At 40.3% G+C, this 26,595-nt stretch overlaps 1 protein-coding gene across 23 annotated transcripts in view; it reads left to right on the top strand.

Annotated features, from left to right (window-relative positions):
• The window catches only part of INPP4A (inositol polyphosphate-4-phosphatase type I A), a 128,836-nt gene that overhangs the window by 32,675 nt on the left and 69,566 nt on the right, over positions 1–26,595 (top strand). For 2 of the 23 annotated variants that reach the window (XM_029998715.2, XM_041119467.1), the window contains exons 1-2: positions 2,047–2,262; positions 17,119–17,178. The exons of 1 other annotated variant lie outside the window; for it this stretch is intronic. The gene's annotated coding sequence lies outside the window, so the exon portion shown is untranslated. Of the gene's footprint in view, positions 1–2,043; positions 2,263–17,118; positions 17,179–22,980; positions 23,126–24,731; positions 24,775–26,595 lie in introns of those variants that run through there. 20 more of the 23 variants (XM_029998728.2, XM_029998723.2, XM_029998724.2 and 17 more) reach the window with 17 other exon arrangements.

Raw genomic sequence — 26,595 nt, forward strand, 5'->3', positions numbered from 1 at the left:
ACAGCAGCTAGATCACTTCTGATTTGTAGATGAGGTCATTTGCAGCTGAGGCAAGTATTTTACACAGTTCATGCTTGCTCTTGGTGTGTTTTATCTCTTTGAGGCCTTTAAGAGCTCTTTTCTTTGAGTCATGTTTCATTCAGGTGGACAGCAGCACAAAATGGAACATAGATACACAGTTGTACACCATACATTTAAAACCAGACAAACAAAAAACACCACCATCCCCCCAAAAAACCCCAAAAGCCCCAGACATTTGAAGTACCTTCCAGTTTTGTCTTCAGTTTTGTCATCTTCTCTGCCTGTGTCATAGATGCCATTTGGACCATGGCCTTGCTATTAGTTTTCCTGTTTAAAATCTCAGGGGTCTTGGTTTGTTTTTTTGTTGCTGCTGTTGTTGTGTCCCCCGTCCCCCATCCGTCCCCCAGGATGCTGTGGATTTTAGCATTCTTTTGCCTATTCAGCCATTTAAGACACGAAAATCATTAGTAAATTGGGGAAAGGATGGGATTCAATGGAAGATTTTCCAAGTGATAGAATACTAGTGTTTTTAGGGGAAAGTTTAGTTCAGTGTATCTTCATAGGCACCAGCTATTCTTTATCCCCCTTGTTTATGTTATCTCCACGGCCATGCTTGAAGGATTGTTTTGCTCAGCTTGATTCCCTCTCATGTCTTGATCCCTGCCAAGCCAGTGTTCTCGGCTGCTTTCAGATACATGGAAAGAGTAAACATTCACCATCAATAGCATGAAGTTTGTTCAGTGGCTTTAATAACAACCAGATACAGTACTGAACAGTGCCATGCACATACTTGGATTGGATGGGTGGGCGTACCTTTCAATTGATTGGGCTTTGCAAAGACAAAAACCACAGAACCATGAAAGTCATGCTTTGATATTAGGTTTTCCCTGAGAAATCTCAACACAAATCTGTTTATCTGGGCAATAGCCAGCTGGACATTTGCTAAGTATGAGGAAAGATGTTCTGCTGTAAATGCTTTGACATAAACCAAGTGCCTTTTTCCCAAACTATCTGCTGTTAAGCAGGTCTACACACTTTAATGGCATTGTTCCTTGGGCCAGCAGCTTCTTTTGACAATACTCTCTTGATTCATCCCACCATAATCTGTTTCCATGTGGTTGACCTGCTGGGTCAGTAGTAGGCGGCTTCATCTGCCTCTTTGAAGGCTGGATTTGCTCAACACTGCAACTGCTTAGTATAATGTGCCTTTCAGAAATAAAGTGTAATCAGTACAGCAGTGCATATCAACACTGTCTAGCATTAAGTTCCTAACTTTGGCTTCATGATGCCTGTTCTCGGTTGTATGTGGTGGGGTGTCTGGCAGTCCTGGGAAATAAACAGGTGATCAAATTGCTTTGACTGTGGCAATCAGTGCCTAGTGAGATGAATAGCTGTGGGGGAGGCTGCCAGAATTCAACCCTAAACCCAAATACACTGCTACTGTCTATAATGCAGCTATACTCTTTTCCCATAGGCAGTTCTCCCTGCTAAACTGATGTCAGGCATGTAGGATTTCTGCTCACGTGCATCTCATAGTCCTTCCTACAGTTCTTTTATCTCACAGCATTTGAGAGCAAATTTGTCCTCCCCAGAGTATTTAATGAAATTAGAGGCACTTTGCTATAAACTTGTCATGAATAAATGGATATTGCCCTAACTCAGTACTTTTGTTTCAGAATCTTTCCTGGGGTATTTGAGTTCCTCCCTTAGTCTTGATGAGAGGTGTGAGCCCACAGATAGCTTGTAGTAGCACACCACCTGGCATACCACAGTATTGACCTGGCTTGCAGAGCAAGCTTTTGCATTCAAGATAAATATGTTTACAGGGAAGAAACAGAATTGGCATCCAGGAAAAAAACAAATAAACAAGATTATGTAGAGGATGAAATCAAACTTGCTGCTAAAGGAAAAAGCTGGGGCAGTCTGCAGGCACACAGAGACATGCACGGGCGGCGAGTGTGTGTGTGCCTGTGCAAGAGAGCAGGAGCGAGCGAGCGAGAGGAAGCCCTGAAAGTTAAACTCCTCCTGCAGCTCTGCATCTGCTCTGAGTCACTGGTATGACTCACACTGACAGTGTTCACGTTAGCTAGCGTTCAGATGGAGCAGCTCTGGCAACAGAAGAAGCAGGTTATATTATTGATTACCTGCTGCAGCAGACAGTTGCGCCAAGATTTTTTTTTACGAGCACAGATGAAACAGAGGAGGCTCTACTGAGTGCCGTTATATTATTGTTTTCTTAAGGTAAGAATGCCTGTTATTTACTAGAGAAGGATAGGAAAGGGAATTTAGAGCTTGTGAAGGCTGAGTCTCTGCTGCTGCTTATTCTCAGAGGATGCTGATCTTTGGAGCTGCGTTACTGCAAACCTTTGTCTTGACTGTTTGCAGTGCAATGTGGAGAATCATATGGCTAATGAGCAGTGCATGACCTAGGAAACAAAATAACTATATTCTCATTCATTGATGTTATGTAAGGCATGGCAGCCATGTTAAAGACAGAAGACCTCTTTCGAAGAAACAGTGCTGCTAGATGGTAGGGCAAGGAAAACAACCAGTTTTTAAGCAGCCCTTGGTTCTTTGGAGAGCGCTGCAGTTCTGTAGTTCTTGCTTAAAAATAAATTTACTGACTTCTGAATTGCTGTGTTAATAGAATAAAAACCAGTGGCATTAGAAATAGCAAAATAATTGTTTACCTTTAGAATCACAGTGTTGTTTTGCCTTCAGCATTCAGGCCAGGAGCGTGTGCATGCTGTGATCTGTGCAGTGCCTGGATGTAAACAGTTTCTTCAAATACTTTAAATGATACTTCCAGATATTGGAGTGGTTTTCATTTTTTGCCACTAAAAGCCAGTGTGTATATGTATGTCCTGTTCTGACAATTGGTTATATGCAAAAAGTAGGACATATCCTAGTTAGTGTTGACATATGCAGAGTGGGTAAAACATTTTTTTTTGTAGTGGCTTTACTGCTGTTTTATTCACTCTCGTGCTGTAATTTTAATGTAGTCTAGACTGGTATTGCTAATTATGTGGAATCCACTGAATCTTGACCTTTGCTGTACTCCTCACAAGAACTGCAATAATGCATTTATCTTAATTTCTTTTTCCTTTTCTTTCCTTTTTTTTCTCCATCTCCCTCCCCCCCATTTATTTTGGATTTGCAAGGCAGTGTCTTTTTAAAGTGCAGCTGTTCTTAGTAACAAGGGAGCCTGGTCACTTCTGTGTATTATTTCCAGAATGAGAGAAGGAGTATATTTTCAAAACCTGGTCATTTACTAGCTTACTTTCAGCTACTTGAAATTACCACTCATTTTCTTGTAGAATTTACATAAAAATTACCACTGCCTTCTCCTCTCAAAGAAATATGGTGCTGTAATAAGGTCATTTAAAAATGACAACATACTTCAGGTTCTTCTTCTATTTGCTAATTTGTAGCATTCACTGATGCACAGTGTTTTCATTGCTGTGAATTAACTAGATTTGGTGTTACTTCCTCTTTTAAAAAAGATTAGGTTTCTTACTAAAATGGAAAGTAAGGTTTGCTAGTGCATTTGTAGTATACACTTCTTGTGGCATCCAACTTAGAAAACTATAGTGTGAGAGAAGCTTTTAAAACAGTCACTCATGGATGCCCATCTCCCAGAGCAAAATTTTGGTGACTAATTTTAATGATTTATGTTTCTGTTATAAAATATTTCTCATGTTACAACATTATAAATGCAAGCTAGTTTAAACAATGTTATGGTTGGTTTTAGGACAGCTCACTAACAAAGTTCTAGCACATGGCAGTCTTTCATTCCCCTCCCAAATCCAAGCAAGTCCAAATAAAACAGTCTTTACAGTCTTAATTTTTCCACCGGTTTGTATCTGAATTACTGTTTTCTGAGATAGCGTGCCAGAATTGTGTTTGCCTTCAAGTTTGCCTTTAAGTATGTATGCATTTAGAGTACAGATTCTGTATTATGTCAAACCAGAACAGATAATTTATTATGATAAAACTCAATTATCTTCAATTGAGTTTACATAATTTATTTATTAATGCATTGTGGGCACAGATAAAGAATTACCATTTTTAAAAGAAATTTAAAGAACATGCTTAACATCTAAAAAACAGGATGACAGCCTCTGAGTCAACACAACCCTGAAGACAGCCTCTCCATCCTATTTGTCCGTAAACTCTTTGCGCAAGTGCTGACCACCAGAGAGAACTCCCTCTGATTCGTCTCATTCTCGTGCTGCCCGCTACGTCCCTCTGTCTGCTGCTGGAATGCCACTAAGTGAAAAAGAGCATCAGCTTAAAAAGAACAAAAAGCCCAGCCTCACAAGATGGCTAGACAGTTTGCTTTATTGAGTTGGAAAGCTTCTGGGAAGAGCTACAGCAATTTTAGTGGCCTTTGTTGTGATCCTATCTTGGTAATTACATGCCTTCTTTTAGGTATATTAACAAGTCACTACTAAAGCGTAAATATCCAAGGTAGGAGAGATTTGTGCAGGGAAGTGATCATAACTCTGTGTTAAGTGCAAAGGAAGCAGCTGTGTTTAATCCTTCTATGCAGGGATTTTGTAGTAAGTATAATAGGGCTTCTCAAAGTCTGCCCTCTAAGCACCCTGAAAGTTAGTTTTTGTTGCTTCAAGTTGGCTTTGCATTAGGTCGTAAAGGCAACAAATGGCAGAAGCTGTTGGGACCATTTCACCTGTACTTTTGGCAGGACTTGAAGTGTGAGAGTTCATGATCTCCTTGGCCTTTCTTTTCTGTAGTAAAGGTTTGTTACCGTCAGTGAACCCAAGCAGAAGATCCAGCTCACTGTTCTCCCCTCCTGTTCCTAACCTACAGGACTTCATCGGTGCTTGCATGGCTGGTTTTCTTGTCTCTACATTACTGTAGAGCCATGTTTTGTTATCTCTGCCCTCACTGAAGCTTTTGCGTACTTCCTGCTGAAGTTTAAGCCCCCTTTTTTCATTCTCACTTCAGCTGCTCTACTGTAACCTATTTAAGGATTCTCTCCCCTTGTTAGGTTTTCCACCTAGGCAAGCCTTAAATGGTGCAAAGCTGCAAAGCTCTTCCCTTTTGCTCCTGTGCCATTTGTGTTGCGAAGGACAGGTGGGGTGTTCAGCTGTCCTTTTACTTGTTTCTTCCTTTGTAAAACCTGCTGCTGTTTTCTGTGGGTTTCTTTATGGCCATGACCTGTGTTATTCTGAGCCCTTCACCTGCCTTCCTGGCACTTCGGAAACAGTGCTGCTGGATTAGCTCTGATCTCGTACGTATTCTGCTTCCTCAGCCCTTGAGCAGAAGTTTCGAAGTGGGCAGTGGCATCATCCTTGTGCATGCTGTTCTACCTCTCCCTGCTGTGGCAGGGGGAAGTGACTCTGCAGGAAACACAGCTGTTGCTGTGGGTAGTAAGTGGAGAAATGAGGACCATGTGAAATTAAAGCATTTCTCCAAAATTCTTGAAGCTCTGAGGCCTTCAGTGGGAGGAAGCACTCTCTTACTTTACACAAAAGCTATGTCAGCAATGATTTGTAGCTAGCCTTGCTAAATTGCTGGTAAAGAACTTAGGGGAAATCCAGTCTTGTTATTGAAATGAATTTATGTGAATCATGTTTAATATGGGTGAGTTGTTGATCATGTTACTGTTTTACCTAATGATCAACCCAAACTGGAGCACTGCTGTCTCAGATGCTGAGTTTTACACACTGTAGAAGATGGTCCATGCACTGAATAAAGATTCCTCCCACCCCTGCCCCCACAAAAAATGGTTGCTATATTTTCTATGGTGATTTGCTGTTTGACATTAGACTTTCTGAAAGAGGACTCTGCAGTATATCAAAAAGCAGCAGTATGTTGGTGTTTGTGTGGTACATCCTTGTGTCACAGAACAGCACAGCATTTCTGTTTTCAAATCTAAATTTGAAAAGGAGGGAGGGAAAAAGTTTGAGTTGGGTTTTTTACAAGGTTTTGTTTCTTTTTTTGCGTGTTAGAAATAAGCCCCTGGAAATGAGTTACACTGGAATAAAATCCTTGCATGTGAGCAGTATGAATAGCACTGTTTGCAGTACTGAACCATCTTGTTTGTTGGAGAACTCATCTTTTTATTTGCCTAATTTTTAGAAATGACCATTTTTACATGAGTTGTTTTGGGAGTCTTTTATTTGTGTATGTATATCTACAGGGCATCTGCTTTGTCCCTTTTCCTGTTTTCTGAATAAGTCTTGTTTGGATTAGATTTGTTGCCTGGTTTTAAAGAGGCAGGGGAAAGAACTGTTAAATCTTCGTTTATACTGTGTCCTGAAAAGCTCTTCACTTAATCCCTGGAGCACTTCAAGCAGGGGGACACAGAGGGAGGCAGTGAACATGTCCTGTTTGCCCTGGAAGGCCCAAACTATTAGAGGGGCTCCCACTTCATTGCATTGCGTGAGGTTTTGTATCACACAGAAAAAGTCACAGTCTCAATTTTCGTCTGTTGAAACCTTTGTGTATTCTTGAGCATGTGTTAGTTTAAATAAAGAGTGAAGGGTGCAGCCTGTACTGTGAATATAGCAATGATGGTCCTTTCATTTGCCTTCAGAGTCTGAGTTCCCACTTGAGTAGTCCATCATGACTATAGTCCCCCTGCCGTGCTCTGGACTTGGAGCCAGCGTAAGGATGAGTATAGTTCATTTTGCTCTGGTTAAATGAGATTATGGCCTGGATTATGATGGCACGTTATTTCTGTGCTGAATTCTCCTTGTATTTTATAGGGACGCAGAAATCTGGGATTAGCTCAGTTTTCGTTTCAGTTTGATGCTTCATCTTTTAAAGCAGCAGAGTACCTCTGGGTCTGCTGTGTGGGCTTAAATAAATAGTAGTGAATTGGTAGGTATGATATTTCACATGACTGTGAATTGACCTTCTGTGTTCAGGTGAAACACAGTTTAAAAGAAGTGGGTTCATGATCCTTAATTCAGATTTACTTTTTAGATAAATACTTGCTAGTGCCAGATGGCAGGGCTGCTACAGGCAGAAGTGAATAACAGAGCATGTTCACTTCTGCAGGTTATTTTGGCAGCAAATCTGATTTAAAAAAAAAAAGACAACAGCATTGCAATGTTCTAGATTGCACTAAAAAGCCAGTAACTTCATCAGGGTTCCCGTGTGTGATCAGTAAGTGTATTTTAAGCCCCAGATTCCTGAAATACAAGCTGCTTTAAAAGATTTCTTCTGTCTCATATCAGAAATAGACACTAATGGTCTGACTTTAAAGCAAAAGATTTATTTTTTTCCCTGGCATCAATGTTATTTCTGTTGGGCAACTGGGCGGGCTTCCCCTGAGGACATATGGACCAACACGGTAAAATGTTGATTCTTTTAATGCACATAGAAGGATGTGAAAAAAATAATACCATGCTGACAGCATCTTCTGTTGTTTCAGGAAAGCTTGCAAAAAGAGCTCTCTTGAGCTCTGTACATTTATATGAAGGATTTGTATGAAAAGGACTGCATCCTGAGTATTACTATCACTAAATATTAATATTGTGGCTGTGAATACACGACATAAAAATACATGAAGCTGAGCTGGCTAGAATGAGGTCTTTCTGTTATAAACTCTCTCTCAAATGTGGGTGCCTGGGAAAAGTTCATTAAATTATCCTCTGTTCCTGAGATAAGTGGATGACTTTCAATTGTATTTTGGTAAAGAGGAGGTAGTGAGTAATAGGAAGAATGTGGCCTTTGTGGTTTTGCCTATATAAGAAAGATTTCTAATTATTGTCCCATAGCTTTGTAGACTCATTGGTGAGAACATGATATTAAAAACTCGGATACTTCTACAGGACGGTGATTTTACACAGCAGAGTTGCATGGAAAAGTGACTACTCTTTTGCCAGTACATATGTAGTGAGGCAGACTTGCAAACTAGACCAGAAATGGACTTTGGAAAGAAAGACTAATGGGGAATTAGAGGGGATTCTTCTTGGGTGCCCTCCTATGAAATCTGCAGTTCACCTGGGGAATAGAAGGGAACTGGGACAAGTTTGATCTCAAATTTATGAATTTCAGAGAAATCGCTTGTGATCTTACATCAGAAAGTAAGTTGAGAGTGCTTATGTTTGCAGATTGTCCAATTTTAGAATTTATAGCATAGTGTGAGTAAGCATTCATACTGTCATGTAATTTGCTTTTTCCCAACACTAGGTATTGCTTGCTACTGGGCAGAAGCAAGTTAAATGACGTTTTAATCCTAAGTTCATCTTGAAGTGATGTAGTGTCTTATAGAGCATGCTATGAGACACCCTACAGGGCTTTGCCATCTTTACTGAATGTTCACAAACAGTTTATACAATCAGTTTATCTATAGCACTTTCACTAAAATACATGGTGAATGGAAGTAGCCACTTAAGGGTGTGGGCAATGTTATAGATTAAAGTAAGAAAGCAGAGTTGAATTGAAGGGTATTGTGTTTGACAGCGTTTAATCCATGCTCCAAGAATCCAGACCTGTGGTCTCTGGAGCAAAACTGCCACTACCATTGCAAGAGGTGCTCAAGAGGCTTATTTTGGTGAGCTCGACAAAGCCATGGCTGGAGGGATCAGAGTGAAATAGTCAGGATTGTCCCCCATGCCACAACCTTAATTTGTCACATTGCTATATGGTGAAATTACATCCGTTATTGTTGCCTCCCTTTTACCAGCATCTTTTGCAATTGAATGCACACGAGTATTATTGCCCTTTTAACTGGTATGGTCTGAGAGAGACTGAATCAGTTATCTGAGGGCTCCTCCGTAGTGAAACTGCAAATGCTGCCCAGCAGTCAGCTCCTGTGGGCCTGAGTGGGCAGAGTAAGACAGGGCTTTGCTGCCAGTGGGGCAGGCTGGATTGTGAAGGGCAGAGATGCCTGCGGGTGGGAGGCCAAGGCAGCAACAGTTCTCCTGGCTCCTGCCATCCAGCCCTCTTCTCCTCCCCTTCTGCCATGAAAGCCCGGTTTCTGCCAGCTGCTCTGTGCCCCAGAGAGGGAGGTGGAGGTGGTGGCAGTTTGCATGGGGCAGTTGGTGTGTTCAGTTTTTCCCCTTGAAGAAGAGCTCTCTCACAGGATCCTTTTGAAGGTGCCATGTCATTTCAGTGCATGGGGGTAATAGCTCAAGAAGAACTGAACGTTCTTTTCTGTGCTTGTTAGTGGTATTTATATTTCAGATATGTAAACATCCCCACAGCCTTTCATTTCATGGAAAATCAAAAAATGTTACCAGGGGCCACTGGTAAGATTTTATTGAGGGCTAGAAACAATTTGGCACATGTAACTATTGTCTCTTCAAAAACTGGGAGTGTCTTTAAATACTGATTTTATGTAAAATTCAGCAGAAAGATGGAAATGGAGGGCAGAACACTTATCAGTGAAGATCTGCTTAGCTGATGTTATATTTGTTGTAAGTAGCAGACAAGAACTCACTAGTAATTTGACTCAATTTGTCTGAAGATTTGATACCCCTTCCTGTAATGAGCAAAACATCCAGGATAAATGGGAAGAGTATTTGCTTCCTAGCACAGTGCTTACTTGCTGCTAACCCTAACTATACTAAAAATGTTTGCAAACTTCTAAAAGGCTTCTAAGAGGAAGAAGGGAGGTAGCAAATAGGCATTTGGGAGGGCTGTGGTAGCTGATGGAGAGTGCAATATTTTGCAGCGCTTTTTTTTTTGTTGTTGTTTGAAAGTATGACATCTTTCCCAACCTTCCTACAACTTGCACTTTTTTTCCCCATTCCTCTGTGATTCATATTACTGGGACCCAAGAAAACAATGTCTTCACAGTAACCATGTGACTGTTTATATGCAAAAATTAATAATGCAGCCTAGATTTCATAGAATCATAGAATAGTTTGCTTTGGAAGGGACCTTTAAAGGTCATCTAGTCCAACCCCCTCACATTGTGCCGCACATTTCATGGCTGGAGTGCCCAATGTTCCAATTTGCATCAGCTCTCAAGTTGCATTTGGGGGTCCATAAAATACATCTGCATGACAAGGTCAGTGCAATGGATTACCCTAAAAGGAAAACCCATCTTAATGTCAACATCTCAGGGATTTGATAAAACTGAACACCTCAGAAAATTATCATTTGGTTATACTGCATGAAGATAATTTCCACCCATTACTACTTGGATGCTTAGTTTTACAATGGAATATTCACCTGAAAGCATAGCCTCCTGTGATAAAAAAGAGAGAGGCGTGTGGGCATTCAGTAGCTAAGAAAAATGTGTTTTACTGTGACACTAATATAATAAATGAAAGAAGGGACTGTGAATTTTAGGTACTGGACACCATTCATTTATTGTCAACAATATTACAAAACTGTTCAAGTTGGTTCACCGTGGTTCTGGGTGTTCTTCATACACCTCAGCTCTTCTGCATAAGCACATAATAAATGGTTGGATTGATCATGCTTGTAATTAATAGCAAACTAGGGCTTTTCCTTAATATTTAAAATAGAATGTGAAATACATGATTTGCTCATGCAAACCAATTTGACCTTGGGACTGTATTTCGTAATCTTTTCCTCGCTTCCCATTTTGCATGACAGCACTCCTTAGCTACGCTGGCTTGTGGAGGTGTGTATGTGACAATGTTGAGGAACAGACCTAATGTCGGGGCATGCTGTGGGTTCTGGCTCCATGTCTGTTCAACCTGGGGAGGTATTGGCGTGTACTATGATTTTCTTTATGTGAAAATCAGGTGCAGAGCAATTTAAATTGTGACTGTGTTTCTGCCCAACAAGAAGTTGTGACTCGTTCAGGAACACAGCTTAGCATTAGGAATGGTAAAGCACTGCTGCAGCCAGTGATCTAGATACAGTCACAGATGTGTGTTTTACTTCTTCCCAGCTGAGAGCTGAAAATAGCTGAAACTTTAATGTTGTGAAAGTACAGGTTGCATACATAATGCAAGCAAATCTGAAATAATTCTGGGGAAGTCAGATCAAGACAAGGCAAGTTTCCTTTTTTTCTATAAAGCATATTTTGATATGATGGTGATAGCATCTTGTGTAAGTTAGTACTGCAGAAAGAGTTGCCACATTGATCACAATAATAATTTGCTCAGAATGAAGAGAGTTGATGTTCTTTCAAATCCTGAAGACTGGTGTTTCAAAATGGGGAATATAAGGGAAGACTTTGGGAAATCATACATAGTTTACAAATGAGTTTAAAGAATGCTGCATTTTATTTGCCCCAAGGCAAAGGAGAAGATCAGACAGAGCACAGCGGGACACACGGTGTATTCTACCTTCGGTCTGCTTCAGGTTTGTAGCAGGGGTCATAACTATCTTGACCTAGAAAAAGAATGTGCCGCCTGGGTTTGTAGGCTGATTGTTGGAAACTGGAGCCTTTAAAATGTTTACAGGAGATGTCTTCTGAGCTGCATTGGGTCTGACTACTTGCTTTGAATGAGTATTTATTTGCAGCTCTACTGTCATGTGGTTCATCCTCAGCTGCTTGTCCGCTGCAGAGGTTTCTGCTCTTCAAATTTGCCAGCATAAACAGCAAATGTAGTCATTCCCCAGCTTGGTTCTGTCAAAGTGCTTTGGTTTACGTTGTACCTTTTGCATACTGTTCTGTTTTGCTCTTTTTTTCTATCCAAGTATTCTTTTTTCTTTTTTTTTCTTTCTTTTTTTTTTTTTTTTTTTTTTAAGTTTAGGTTGTACCAACATGTGCAGTTTTGCTGAAGGAGGAGGGGAAAAGCGAGTACGAGCAATGGGAGGCAGTAGCACCAACATGTGCAGTTTTGCTGAAGGAGGAGGGGAAAAGCGAGTACGAGCAATGGGAGGCAGTAGCTTGGATTGGTTTAACTCCCATCAGAAGAGCATGTCTGTTGGACTGTGCCCAGATCAAAGCTAACCTCTGGGCAAAGTAGCTGTTTTTTCTCTGTTTAACTAACGGACAAAATCACACCTGGTGTCATGGGTTGCTGGTACCCTTCAGAGATATTGACACCACATTTAATTGCAATGGAAAAGTATTCGTTTTGTTCCTCCCTGGAGTGATTTAGCTGCTGTCCAGTAAGTGAGAAAGAGGGAAGAAGGGAAAGAAGAGGAGAAAGTGAGGGATTTTCAACAGGAAACCCCCTATCATTTTTATGTTTGTTTTATATCACACTTTTAGGTTTCTCCACAGGAAATGATGTCGTGCTTCACTTTCTGCAGTATTTAGGAATAATGGCATGGCAGAATTAATTGAGAACTGATGTTCTCTTCAGTTTGTGTGGTAGCCCTGGTTGCAAGTACAAGCAATTGGGGAGGAAAAAATCTCACTATATATCATTTCCTTACAGTGAATGGCTTTAAAATCCGGCAGCAAGCACTAAGGCTTGAACTGCCATCATCAGTCGATTGCAAAACAATTTCTATATGGTTTTAATTAAGCAAAAACATGCTGCAGTCTTTGAAGAATCTTTTTTTCCATCATCATCATTTCTTAATGCAGAAGGCCAGAGGCAGAACATGCCAAAAAGCTGGTGCTTTGGTGTGGTCTGCAGTAGCGCATTACCACGCTCTGCTGTGGTTTTACTGCTATTACAGGACAATGTAATTTAAAAACTGTACAATGTAGGGTGAAAAAGAGGATCTTGAGTTGGTGCCCAGTTAAAGTCTTTCATATGCAAGTGACCTTGGACTCTCTGGGCTTGCTACCTGGGCATGTACTACTGGTGTTCAGTTTAGTTGTTACGGCTAAAGCTAGCACTCTAGTGGTTCTTAATCAGGTACCAATGCACAACAGAATTGGAATGCAACTAAAAAATGTGATTGTGTCAAAGAGAACTTACAGGCAGACTCTAGAAATGTAGTTGAAGAACCAGAGTTGCTTTTAGAATGGGGTGCAGAGCAGGAGGGCACCTGCAGGAGGTCAGAACTTGCTGGGAGATAGGTAGGTAAGACTTGCCTTCTCTGCAGAAGTTGCAGTATTTTTCTAAAAATTTCACTGACGGACTGATTTTAAAACACGTCACTCTAGAATGCGTGGTTTCCAGTATTGCTCTGCAAAATAGGTGTGACTTCCTGATGTTAGTGAGCAAGGTATGAATATAACTTGCCGGCAGAGAAACTCAATGTACTTACTAGGTCGCATTGTGTCTCTATTTTACAGGTGTGTGAGCTAAGCCACAGAGATGAAAGGGATTTGCCTGTGGCCACAGAACTAGTCATTTTTTTGTCATAGTATTGTAAATAGGATTTTTAAATTCCTTTATCATCTCTGCCATTTTTATTTCTTCATTTTAAGTGAAACGAATAATGTCTTACCAGGTTTACGTATTTATATAAAATGTCCTGAAGGTGAATGGTGGTATAGTATATTACAGGGTTATAATGTAGCAGGTCCATTGCATCAGCCCTTGATCTTGTGACTGTGGCTGGCTGTGACTTGCTTTTTGAGTAGCTTTCGTGGTGTGTGGGAGCTTTCACAGTATGTGCCCTGCTTTTTGAATGGAAAAAGAAAAAATAACTATACCAAATAAATACAGTTGAAGTTATAAAGGATACCAGTTTGGAACTTTGTGTGCCTGCACTGAATTTACCAAAATAAAAATGATTTAAAATAGTAAATGACTTTGCCAAAAACTATTGCATATCACATTTAACCCTGAGCCCCACATAATGTCAGATGTCTCTGTCCTCATTGAGAAACTCTCCAAAAGCCAGGGTAAGTAAAATGCTTTGTAACTTCTCATCTGAACTGACAGTCATAGAAGTGAACCTCAAGTTTGTTCTGCCTTCACCTTGGACAACGAAAAGAGAAGAGAACTTGAGCCGCCTTATAGGCCACTTCTGTTAAGAGGTATAATTTTGTAAGAAATTTTAGATGCTTTGCTGATGGGTGCATAGAAGCATAGGGCTGGATGGGGTTTCCTGAGTTGTTGAGTTGTCTTAACAGTGACATAATGCTCCTTTTATATGGAAACCAAGTTTTTCCTTGGCTAAACTAGCTTTCTTGGTTGCTATTATTCCAGTTAGGTTACTTATTTTGTTAACATCCACTTATGTTAGTGCTTTTTTCACCTTTCTGGCATTTAGCCCTTGTCATGTATTTCTGAGAGCAAATTGTAACTCATCTCAGCCTTCACTTTGCTGAGCTTAACAATTTTTTGTCTGCTCTGGGGAGGCTGACTCTCTGTTGTCCTCATAAGCTTTTCTCTACACTTGTTATAGACTGAGGTTGGCAATGTTTAACTTGTAGCCAGTGTTCTGACTCAGTCTTATTGCTGCTTTTTGTAGTGACGAGCCCATTGGCTGGTACAACCTAACAACACAGTATCTGCCCTTTTTGTGACTGCATTGCCTGACACCGAGGTCTTCCTTCTTCTTAGTTTTTCTCAACTGATAAACTCCCTATTTGTAGCGGAAGTTCTTCTTGTTAGTCTGTAGTGTGTTGTTTTGTCTTAGTGCTTTTGAACTTCAAATATTTCTTTTACTTCAGTCCTGGCTCTTCTTTGATAGTTTTGATTTTCTTAATATTTACATACAGCACTGTAAACTGATGAATTGCATCGTAATTACTGCATCACAAATCTGAACACTGTTTGCTTTATGTATGAATCTTCCCTGAATTTAATGTTTTAAGCAGTAAAACTGCTTAAACTGATCAGAATATTTTTCTGTGAATTAAAGTTTCAGCTTTCGTAATCCTACTGTGTATATTTATATATTTGCTCCATCTATCAATTTTACTAGGGAAGTATCTTCTCCACATAGCAACCTGTTATCTTGCAACAGTTTTGTGGTACCACGGTCAAAGATTTCTAACATGCACTGTTGCAGCAAAATGGCAGATATTTCAGGTTAAATATCATACTTGTTCTCATCCTGGAGACCATACTAGTTGAAGAGCTTTTGTTTTGGCCTTAAGATAAAAAATTTGATCCATAGTTATTTGCTAACTCCCAGGTACACAGTTAATGTCTTTGTTCTATTCTTCTGAGTGTAAATAGACAGGTGAAGGTGTGAAACTGAATGATGAACTTGTGTGGTGCATCAGTTATGCAGTAAGCAATTGGTTATAAATTGTTGTTTTCCTTCTGCAATGCTTTTGGAAATGTGAAATAACTGTACTGCTGGTTCCAGTGGCCCTGTAACAACAGGTAGTCCAGCAGTGGAACAGTTTGCCAAGAGAGTTGAACAGTTTCCGTCCTTGTTGGTTTTTAAGACCCAACTGTATAAAGCCCTGAGCAACCTTTTCTGAGCTGAGAGGTGATCCTGCTTGGAGCAGAAAGCTGGACTATCCTTTGCAGCCTGAATTATTCTGTAAAGTCAGATTCTACTACCTCTTGCTGAGGAACAGGTTTCCTCTTGGAAGGAGATGTGCAGTGGAGTAATTATTCAGCAGTGTGTGCTGAACACACTAGTGTTGCTTTGCTGAGTTTGGCTTCTGCTCTTCTGTAATGTCTCAGCCTGCAAGATGCTGTGATGCTGCAAAGGGGAAATCGTGCAGCTAGCCTGCATGGATTCACATAAATTCTCTTTCATTCTGACAGGATTTTTGTGTCATTAGAAAAAAAAGAAGTAAAAAAAGGATATGTCTGAGGTGGTCATGTCTCAGCTATAGCAGGAGATAGTAACTTCAGTAGGACCACATTAGAGGAAGTCTGTCTCTTGCCTTCAAGGTCAAAGGCTGAGAAGGTAAGCCTAAAGTATTCAACTGGCTGCTGTCTTGGACTGTCCTGCAGCCCAGCCCATTTCCCATCAGATTCATGCACATTTCACTCTCCGGTTTGCTCCCTCGTCCTGATCCCCCACTTTTTTATAGTGCATGTTACTTTACTTCTGGGTTTGCTTCTGGAGTGAGTTGGTAGAGATAACTCACTCCATGGGCTGCTCCCCATATGGACAGCACTGTGCCAGGTTTGTCTGCATACCTCACCTCGCTCTCCATGCTGGCAGGTTTTGCACTATCCAGCACCCCAGCTACCCTCATGCCAGGGTGTGAGGCACCTGCTCCTAGTTTACCTCTATAAAGTACTGTTCTTCTGTTGGGTTGCAACACAGCTCTTGCATCATTTCGGAAACTGTAAACCTGAAATTCAGAACAGTACTCTCACAAAATAATGATCGTGCCTTAAGATCACCATGGGGGCTGAGAAGAGACCATGAGAGTGAAATGTTAGGATACTGTGTGACAACTGGCTTAGGCAGAGCAGAAGCAGCCTCGGGCAACATGACGGGGAGCCTCCCCTGCACCTCAGGGGCCAACTGCAATAGCTGGTGGATTAAGTGGTGTAGATGTTGGATTCAGCTGGCTACAGACAGAGCCTAGGAAGGCTGTGGCTGTCTCAGGTTAAAGTTAACCTTCATGTCTAGCAGCCTTACTTTTGTGCCGTGTGAATTGTGTATCTGACAATGAACTTGGATAAGGATTCTGGACTGACTGATTTATGGGATAAAACGTGCTAAGAAATGTCTTGATTATACTTCTTGAAGGGAGAAAGCCCCATTAAGATGCCTGTTGCTTAGGTGAGGTGAGTGATGTTGGTATGGCCAAGGACAGTATGTTCCTTGTCACGATGGAAGAGCTGTGGGTGTTGGCAGCAAGAAATGAAGCTCTTTAATCTCTCAGCCACTGGCATCTGAATTCAGTCTGGACCTGCAGGAAGTAAAAATTCTTTGGGGATCTGGGTTCGGTTGTTAGCTCTTCTGTTTTGCAGAGCATCCTCTTGGGAAAGTAGTTGCAGCTATTGAGCTTCCTATACTGTAACTGCATTGAGTCTTTTACAGACTTAATAGAAAAGTATTTTAGTTAAATGCATTGTATTTTCATTAATACAGTAGAAGGGAGATAGACATCACAGTCCTTAAGTGTAAAATGGTACAGTAACAGTACCTGTTTCTGAAATTTCTCTTTTGGCTTTATTCTTATGTTCTCTTTCCTTAGAATTGATCCACAGTCCAGATTCTGTTTCAAATGGTAAAGGAGCTGTGTTATAAAATGTAAAAAATGCAGAGTGTTAACAAGTTTTTAGTGGGTTTTTGGGGGTTTTTTTAATTGTTCCTATATTTATTGCTTTCCCCCAAATTTTTTTTCCTATACTACTAGCCTGCTTATTTGGATCCATTCTGTCAGAAACAGTTTGTCCTTTTTGTGTCTTTCAGGCTTTATTAAAAAAGAACTGGATGCACATGCCGAATTTCATCTGTGAAAGATGGAGTAAGGTAATATAATTTTAGTGATTGCTACTATAATGTGTGATGATCTGTGGACATTGAATGCAAAGGTTCAAAGACTAAATAAATTAGAGGCAGACTAAGCAAAAGCAACTTCAGCCTCAGAAATAACGAACTGCTGACAAGATCCTATGTTCTGGTATCAGTGGCATGCTTACCCTACGTTTTGCTCTGTGGCCAGAGGTTTTACGTTATCATTGGTGCGCTGTCCACAGAAGCTCAGGTAGGTCATTATCTAGTGACAGTGTGATTCGTTCATCTTTGAAAAAGTGATGTGTTTCTGGAAATTTGTGAGATTTAAAGTACAGCCTATGCTAAAAAGCCAAGATTTGTCACCTGTTCCCACCATATGAACAAACTGGTGGTTCTTTAATTTTCCTCCCTTGAACATCTTATGTCAACAGAGATGGAAGAAGATAGGTCTGCCTTTGTTGTCATTGAATATTGCTGTAGCATAGAGCAATATCCTTCAGGATAAGAACTGAATCCCATTGGGCACTTCACAGACATTTGTCAAGTATTTAGTTCTCCACAGTGAAAGAGCTACTTTATGTCCTGTGATGTGGCAGGGGGCAGAGGCTGATGGTCACATTACTAGGCCCTGAGAGGTGAGTATGTGTGCTGGTGGGGTTCCTGTTAGAAGAAGACTCTTGTGAGAAGACTCTTCCCCACTCGTTTCCAAGCAAAGTTCAGTAATAGGACTCTTCTTGCTTCCTGTGGGCCAGAGCAGCACTTGGTGGGCTGTGTGTCAGGCTGACCAACTGCGCCTGGCTTCTGGGATTTCAGAGAGTAAGAGAAGTTGTGGCACATGTGCTGGTGATTTGTGGGATATGGCCTTAACTGCAAGGCAATATGAAGCAGATGCCATTCAAATGAGTCTTCTGGTAGAGGCAGGATGTTTTGCTGGTCTGGGAGTAGGAGGCACTGAGAGGTGAAACGTGATGCTCAGGATCACATCTGATGCTCATGGTCACATGGGTAATCATGTGCAGAAATTGAGGGGGAACCCTGAGTCTCCTCATCTTTCATGTAGTGCCCTCAGTACCCTTTTACAGAGTTCAGCAAAGAATGAATGTTGGAGTATAGTTAGTGGTGAACAGTAGTGACTTCTCAGAGATGTTATTCCCCAAATCCTGCTAAAGGAGAACAAGCTCATTTGTAAGATCAAGCAGACAGAGTCAGCAAATGCACTTTCTCATGCAGCATTGCTTTTCTTGTGTCAGATATGTGTCTTAATGCAGACTGAGGATCAATTACTGAAAAGTCTAGAAAGGTGTGCTGCCATGGTTGTGCATACATCTGGAATTAAAGCAAGCGGTCGATACCATGGACTGGGTTATTTAACTGGGGCGGAATGGAATACAGTGCACAACAGGATGCTGCAGGGGCTTATGTGTAATTTTTTCCTTTCACCATCTTGAACCGTTCAGTGAAGAATAACTTGGGAATCAGGCATGCACTTACAGATCTTTCTCAATCCCAAGAAGGCAGGGATGAAGTTGCCAGCAGCAAATTAGCATTGCCAGACCCTGTAGCTAGCTTTACTGTGATTTAGAAGGAATTGCAGTAATACTAGTCATTCATACCATCTTTCTTTCTTCTATTAATCATTGTCTGCATTGGAAAAGATAGGCCTGGGGCAGTGCGGCATCTCCATCCAGTTCAGTGCTGCTTCTTGCTGAAGAAATTAAAATGAATGTCATTCTTCCCCAAAACAGCTAAGTCTTCTCCCCTGTGGGGTCTGTCTCCACACTTTCAAAGAAATCCATAACAACAGAGGAAAAGACCAGCATTTGGGGCTCCCCTACAGGGATAGCATATCATCCTAATGAAGTGTTTCTCAAGTATGGCCCTGGCTGTGCAATCAACTCCATATAGACAAATCGCAGTACTCATTTGAAGCTTTATGTTAGATTAGGTCTGGAGAGAAAATAGGAAAGAAAGAAAAGAGAATGCCACCCACTTCTGTTTGCCTGCTCACTTCATATTTTGGTGCACGTTTTCTTTCAACTGATTTGGATTTAGTGGCAGCTTCATTACAAGTCAAACTCAGTGTTACATATGTAAAGCTCCACATAGCTTTTTTGATTGATGGTCCTTAATGTATAAAACAGAGTTTATCTCTAGTGGCACCCTTTTTAAGTAGCAGTCCCTGCTTTCTCTTCAGTCAGTTCTCTGGGTGACATATCCAGAAAATGTGCTATGCTAAAGCACGTACTGATATAGGTGACGAACAAACTGCATGAGTGACTGACTAAAGAGACGTAATTGTTATTAGCACAGCAAGCTGCTTTAAGGTTGTTGTTGTTAGCTTTTACTGCAAGTTTACTATCTGCTTTTACAGTTTGTTTTTTTAACAAAAACCAGCATTCACTAGTTTGTTCCTTCCCCTCTTCCTTTTTGCTTCTTGCCAGTTTGTAAATTATATTAAAATGCAGAGCAGGCCATGCGTGAATGCATGGCTGTGTTAAATGTGCAGTGATGCTGTTTCTTAGACCATCATGTTCATCATCTTCTTGTTAGTGCTAGATCGATTGCATGCACCATGCCTGATTGGTATGTATAATTGCAGTAACTGCATGTGCTGTTATTGCATAATGTGAGGCACTTGGCCTTTCAATAATGTTCTATATTCCGTTAGGTGTTCTTCTGACTCTGCTGATCCTAGTCTGCAGAGTTAACCATGACTTTAGCAATGAAGACAGATGAAAGACTGAGTTTGAATAATATCTTAAATGAAGGCATAATTAGATTGAGTAGAGCCTGAATGCAGGGAGAGGGACAGAAAGAAGGGTAAGAGGACATGATGATACATAGCTAATGAGAACGGCTGTAGAGGGCACAGCATCACGGAGAAGGAGGCAGCAGAATTTCAGATGTTTTAAGTGTCTGGGGATTACAATGATCTGTGGGTTATTACTTTGTTTCTTTACTATGATGACTTCTGTCTCTTTTTACAAGTATTTAACCTACATATGTTCTGTGCAAGCACAAAAATAAATTAAGGGTTTTCTGGAATTAAATGCTACTCTTACATCAAGGCATTTAAAGTGTTTGGAACATTATCCTGTCCAAGCTTACATTCAATTCAATAACATATTCATTTTACTCCTGTGTTTGCATTTTAACTATAAAGCTGTTACAGTGTTTAAAAATTCCAAAATGTCCAGTACCTAATTGTTAATAATCTCAGCGTTATCCTTGGGAGATACATAGATGAACTATCACAGAATCATTATGAGGATTTCAGGAATAATTGTTTCACTAAAACATACTGTGGCTGAGAGGATTAACGCTTAATCTGAATGTTCTAAACCAATCCCCAAAATCAGCTGCCTACCATACTACTTGCATTCTTGGAAACTTTGCATATGGATCATTTCCTACTTCCAGTGGTATTTTCCATATAGCTAGGAAGATAAGATAGGAAGTGACCATGCAGGTCCTCAAGTCCAGACCTCCATACGTCTCAAAAGGTCTGGACTGTGCAGTACAAATGCTTGCCAACTCTCTGTATGGTCTCCAAGGCTAGGTGGAATACAATAGCTTGAAGCACTGTAATAAAAGACAAAAATCTGCAGTGGTAGTATGCCTCAGACTGGGGCATTGCTAGCATCCTTGTCTCTGCAGAATAAATAGCAGAAAAGGCTCCTAGTTATTTTTAGCTTTAGTGCATGATTTTTCACAACTTTTGGGAGGGCAGGGCAGATGGGCTTTAAATACGTGAAGTCAAATTTTCAAATACGTACCTTTAATCTGAACTCGGACATCTCAATAAAAGTCCTTTGTAGACACTGAGCACCTGCAGCCTTTGGTGAAGTCAGGAGCAGTTGTCAGTGATCCGAGGTCTCACAGGAAGTCAGGCCAGTCTTAAAGTCTACATCAGGAGAAATCTTAATTTTCTGCTCATTTCACTAGGACTGAAGCTTATAGTTACACATGTGCTCATGTGCTGCCTCTACGCTAAGTTGCCGTGCTGCACCAGAGTTTATTGAGGTGTCCCATAAGTATTAATTTAGGCACAGCCCAAATAGAAGTTTTTAGCCATGATATTCAGAAGGAGTCTTAACTGGCTGCCTGTTTTGAACATTGTGTGACATGTACAGACAGCTACAAACCTACTTGTAAAGCACCAGGATGCTCAACTCACACTTCTACTGTTTGAAGAATGAATGAATCAATAAGTAGGTGTCTTAAAATTCAGGCCCAATTTGTCTGAAGGAGGCAACGTACACAAATATCACCTTCATAACAAGATGACTGCTTTCAGCTCAAGGCATAGAAAATGCCAATTTGGGTCAAAAAAAGGAGCTTAAAATTGCAGACTAAGCGAATGTTTTGTGTACTTTTAAGGTATTTTTTGCAATTTTTTTTCATGTGTATGGCAAGCTGATAGAGATACGAAAGTGCTAGAACAACAGGAAAAGGAAAAAAAGAAAAAAGGTTCCTACATCCTATCAGGCAGTTTTCTTGAACTGGATAACGTATTTATCCTTTTAAAAAGTCTTTAAATTTTGTCAAGAAAATCATGCCTCAGTACAAAAACTTTTCCAGATGTAGCATGCTTGAGTGACCCAACAAATTGGAAAGTCTATGTGAACATATTCAACAGTTTGTGAATATAAGAAATAGTGCTGAATGGTAGAAATCTAAGGTACTGTGCAGCTCTTAAAGAGGCTTGTGTAACAGAGATCCGAGAAGCATCTCAGATCCGCACTGGGATTTCCCATATCAAGTTAAACAAGGGCCCTAGCTGTATCCTGCTGTATATCTTGTGATCTTGGGGTCTCAGGAGCTTTCAGGAAGTCTTGGGTATTTTACTCATCATTTGTAATCTCAGAAGAGGCATCCAGTTTTTGCATCTCTCATATTTTAAAAGCAATCAGACTTTCTGGCCGCCAGAGCGACTTTTTAAGTTGCTGTATTGGGAACTTCCAAATAGGGAGTTTCTTAAAGGCACCTTTTTTTTATGTGTAATTAAAATACAGATCTGTTACTAAGATTTTTTAGAGGATTTTTATTACTTGATACTATTGAATGTTATATATGTATCTCTAAGGAAATGGAAAATGTGATCTAGGCAACTTCAGGCTTGTTAATTTGACCTTAATAACCTCAAAATTTTTTGAAGGAATGAATAATTAAAGACACTGGAGCTGAGTGGAAGGAGGATGAAACACGATCTGTTTTGCTAAGATAGGTCATGTCAGACTGACCTAGTATCTTTTTTTAATAAGAAAGTAGGTTATCTAGAAAAAGAAAAAATGTGCTAGATCTAGTCTCTCTGGATTCTACTGAACCATTTAACATGGTGCTGCATCAAAATTACTGTTCAAGGCAGATGAAGATTAGGTTAGTGTAAGAACTGTGAACTCATGCAAAGAACTGGCACAAGGGGAGACAACAGGAGGTAGATGTATGAGATTAATTATTCTTTGGGAGTTGACTTGTTTAGTTTTCTTGAGGCTTTTTTTGTTGTTGTTGAGTTGATTTTGTTGTCATGTTGTATTGAAAGCAGGCTGTTGAAACTTGCTGATGGGAGGAGGACATTAATTTCCAGTACACAGTTTTAGATAGAATGACTATACAAGTAATTGTACAATTAGGTAATACTGAAGAGATGGAATTCAACACAGCAAAGTGTCAGACCACACACACTGGCAGGAATTCACTTACTGAGTTTAACCTTGGTGTCAAAATTAGCAGTCTAAGCTCTTACATAATCAGTGGAAAGAGGCAGATTTTTAATTAGGCACCCAAATCCTGCCTTTCTCTCTTGGCTGTTAACAGAGCCTAGGCACCTGACTGGCATCTGTGCTGAATGCCTGAAATTGGATGGTGCTACAGCCTCAGCTTGGGAAGTAATGCAACAACTTTTCCTATGAACAGAGAGTTCAACAATGGAAGACTTTGAAGGAGAAATGCCTATGTGAGGGTAAGTGGGTTCAAGTTTGTTTCTAGTCTGTCAATTTGACACCATCATGAAAGCGATGGATGGGATCCAGGAAAGTGTCAGGAGACGTATTTCCAGTTGAGGGAGGGCAACTCAGCTCGGTGTGTCTGGGCTGGGACGTGATCTGGAGTAAGTGTGCAACATTTCTTGCAATATCCAAGAAACTTCAGCTCAGTATGTAACAGACACAGAGAAGACCTTCAGGGATGGTCAAAGGAATGATATTTCAAGAGGAGTCTGAAACAGCTGTGTTGGGTATGTCAGGAAGACTAGCAAAATGGGAAATGTAATTGCTCCAGCTATGCTGGTAGAGTCATGGGGACCTTTGAAATGTGGCTGATACCAGCTCGGTGATAGCTGACAAGCAGGATGTCTATAGTCCATCAGAGGACTAATGAAAGTCTATGTGTAACAGTGTGGTATCGTAGGAAGGTTATGATACAGAAACAGAAATGTCCAGACGTATGATTTAGAGGTGACGTGAACTGAATATGTTGCACTTCTTAGTGATTGGAGTTCGTGTGTGTACGTAGCATATGGAAAAAATATTTAACCAACATAGAAATGCATATCCCATAATACATGACAGTAGTCAGTAGGAGAATGCTTGATGTACATTTAAGGAAGTGCTTAAAGATTTATGAAGGGCAATGATTGCTTGGATTCTTTGGACTTAGGCTGTTTGGCAGCTTGTGCTTTTGAATCACTCCTATACAGTGTGATACTTGCTGTCTACTGTATTGCCCTGCAGTTTCCCTGCACTGCACAGGGAAAGCTGTATGTGATAAATCAGGCATCAAGTGAATTTGTAGGGCTGGACAAAGGCACATTAAGTTTAGCCTGTGACAAAGATACGTTTAGAAGCAGACTGCTGGGTAGCAAACTCATAACCAGTGAGAGAAAAGCTTGCTAGGAAGTGAAAATTGTGGTTGAAGATCCCTGATGTGCCTGTAGTGACGGGTGCAGTACTTACAGCCAGTGACAGCCCTTGCCCCAGATACCTCCTTAGTTTGACAAATGCTTAAACTTGTAACTGTATGTTGGTGAAGAACTGCCCTTTGCCTAGACACTGGTTTGTCCCAACACCAGGTTCGAAAAGGAGCTGAATTCTTTGAGCAAATGTGAGTAATGTGCTTTCTGCTCTGTTGCAAATCCCGAGTTGCTCTAAGTGGCTTTATGAGCTATTAAGACATTGATCAGGTCATTCTTTAGCAGAATTGTCCATAAAATAACAGGAGGAAAATGCCACAGCAAGAAATCTTTTTAATGTACTTCTGGCAACGCTATGTTTAGTTCTCTAGTTATTTGTGCTTAGCCTGTGTTTCTGAGGTTTTTAAGCACCTAGAAGAATATCAGGAGAGAATAGTATGGCTTCTCTTTTTTTTTCTGCTTCCTAACTCATCATTACATAGTGGTACTAAGTCGTTATTGTTCTGTGGTAAAAACAATTGTGCGATGATCTCACAGTCCTTACTTGGAAAATTGCCACAGTAAAGAAAAAAAACTGTTTATGGACTGAATTGTCAATAGTTTGGAAGGGGGGTGTTCTGTTGGAAACACAGTGCTTTGAATGACAGTTCAAGAGGATGGATGGCAAGGAGGGAGGACTGAGAAGATAGGCATGAGAATGTGTGAGTGCTTTTTCATGTTTATTGTTTATTAAAGTCACGGTCAACTCCCTTAGATTTAGAATCTGTCCTAGTTTAGGTTTGCCCTTTTTTCTATATTCTCGGTTTTATTTAGCACCAAGTCATGTTTTTCTGGCTAGTAAACTGGGGTTTTAATTTGAAAATCTGTTTAAGCCTCTTTCTGAGAGACAACACTTGGAGCATCTCAGGCCTGTATGGCTGTCACTTATAAGGATGCCCAGAAAAACTGGAAGGATATCATTTGAAGAGGTTTTTGGAGGTGAAAAGATGATCAGGTCTGAGGGACTTCTGCCTCTAAGTTTCAGGAAAAAGTCATCTTACACTCCTATTGAGGAAGAAAAAGAAATAGAGGAATTTCTAGCAAACTTTTCCTTCCCATCACAATTCTTTTTTTTTTTTTGGGGGGGGGGGGGGGGGGGGTGTGAAATAAACCCAAATGAAGAGACAAACAAGAGTAGTGTGAGGTTTGGAATACTTCCCTGGTCTGCCCAAGAACTGTTGTAGATTATTATTAAACTTGACATGTTGGAATGCAAATTTAATCCTATTTCATAGTCTCTTAAGATAGCTGTTTAAAAGTCAGAAAGAATTACCTTTTGAAGGTTCCTATCCCTCTCTACTCAGTTTTAACTAGTTGCCTATTTTGCTTAACTTCAGTACGATTCAGTGAAGTGAATCCCATCCAAAGAGTATACACCTTGCTTAACCTTTTCATAGCATGGTGTTTAGTCAAGGTAAACACTGTCCTCATGGTTTGTTCACACAGATTCTTAAACATTAATAAAAAATGAAATATTTTTGTACATTTAAATAGAGTCTATGTGAACTGTATCTCTGCTGAACCGTATGCAGTACAAGAGAAGATTATTGGAACTTATTTGGATCTTTCTGTCATAATACTTTTAATAGTAAGTTTTCTGTTTGGATAGATTATATGCTATAAAAACTAAAAATAAAGTGTGCCAAGGTATTTTGGGGGTTTGTAGGCAAGCACGACAGAGAGAATATTAATTTATTCTTCAAATGTGTTTATGCTAATTTTGCTTTGAAACAAAAATACATCCATTTGGGAATATTTATGTTCAAGATTGTTCTGTGATTTCCATATTAAAAAAAATCTTAGTGCAGCTCCTGCTAGACTTTAACCCCAGAAATGCCTAGGACACAAAGAGGAGATAATCTAAAAGCTGAATGGTGGCTCAGGCCCTTGTGAGAACTTACTCCCCTTGAAAGCATTTGAAAAATAGGCTGTCTGAAATTGTGCTTTATTGTTGACTTTTTGCCCATGTTAACATGAGCAAACAAAGAAAAAGAATAAAAAAGTGCTGCTAAGCTGTTAACACTGAGCTATTTTTAGTGGGACATTTGAACATTGATCTGGTGTTTCTGAAAGGAGGCATTTTCACTGTGGTTGTGCATGTTCATGTTGGCGACCTTCCTTTAGGCAAATCTGCTGTGATTTGTGATAAGGTGATTTTTGGAGCTGTCTCAGGCAGCTGCCAAATATTCTCAAACGTTCAAAGTGGAGGTGTAGAGAAAAATGGTTGTGTGGAGGAAACTCCAGCTGTGTAAACCTACAGGCTTGGTATAGTCTCCTGGAAACATCTTGGATAGTGAGGTTTCCACCACTTTGGTTGGGAGCTTCATGCCATAAACCTGGAGATCTCCACCTTGAGGTGCTGGGTTCCTTTTTTTGTTTTGTTTTTTTTTGTTGTTGTTGTTGTTATTCAGCTGGCACTCTCATCTTTGTTCATTCCATCCCATAAGGGAGCCAGGCTCCATTTAATAAACATGCCTGTTAAT

Source organism: Aquila chrysaetos, chromosome 23 (assembly GCF_900496995.4).
Source record: "Aquila chrysaetos chrysaetos chromosome 23, bAquChr1.4, whole genome shotgun sequence".
NCBI lineage: Eukaryota > Metazoa > Chordata > Aves > Accipitriformes > Accipitridae > Aquila > Aquila chrysaetos.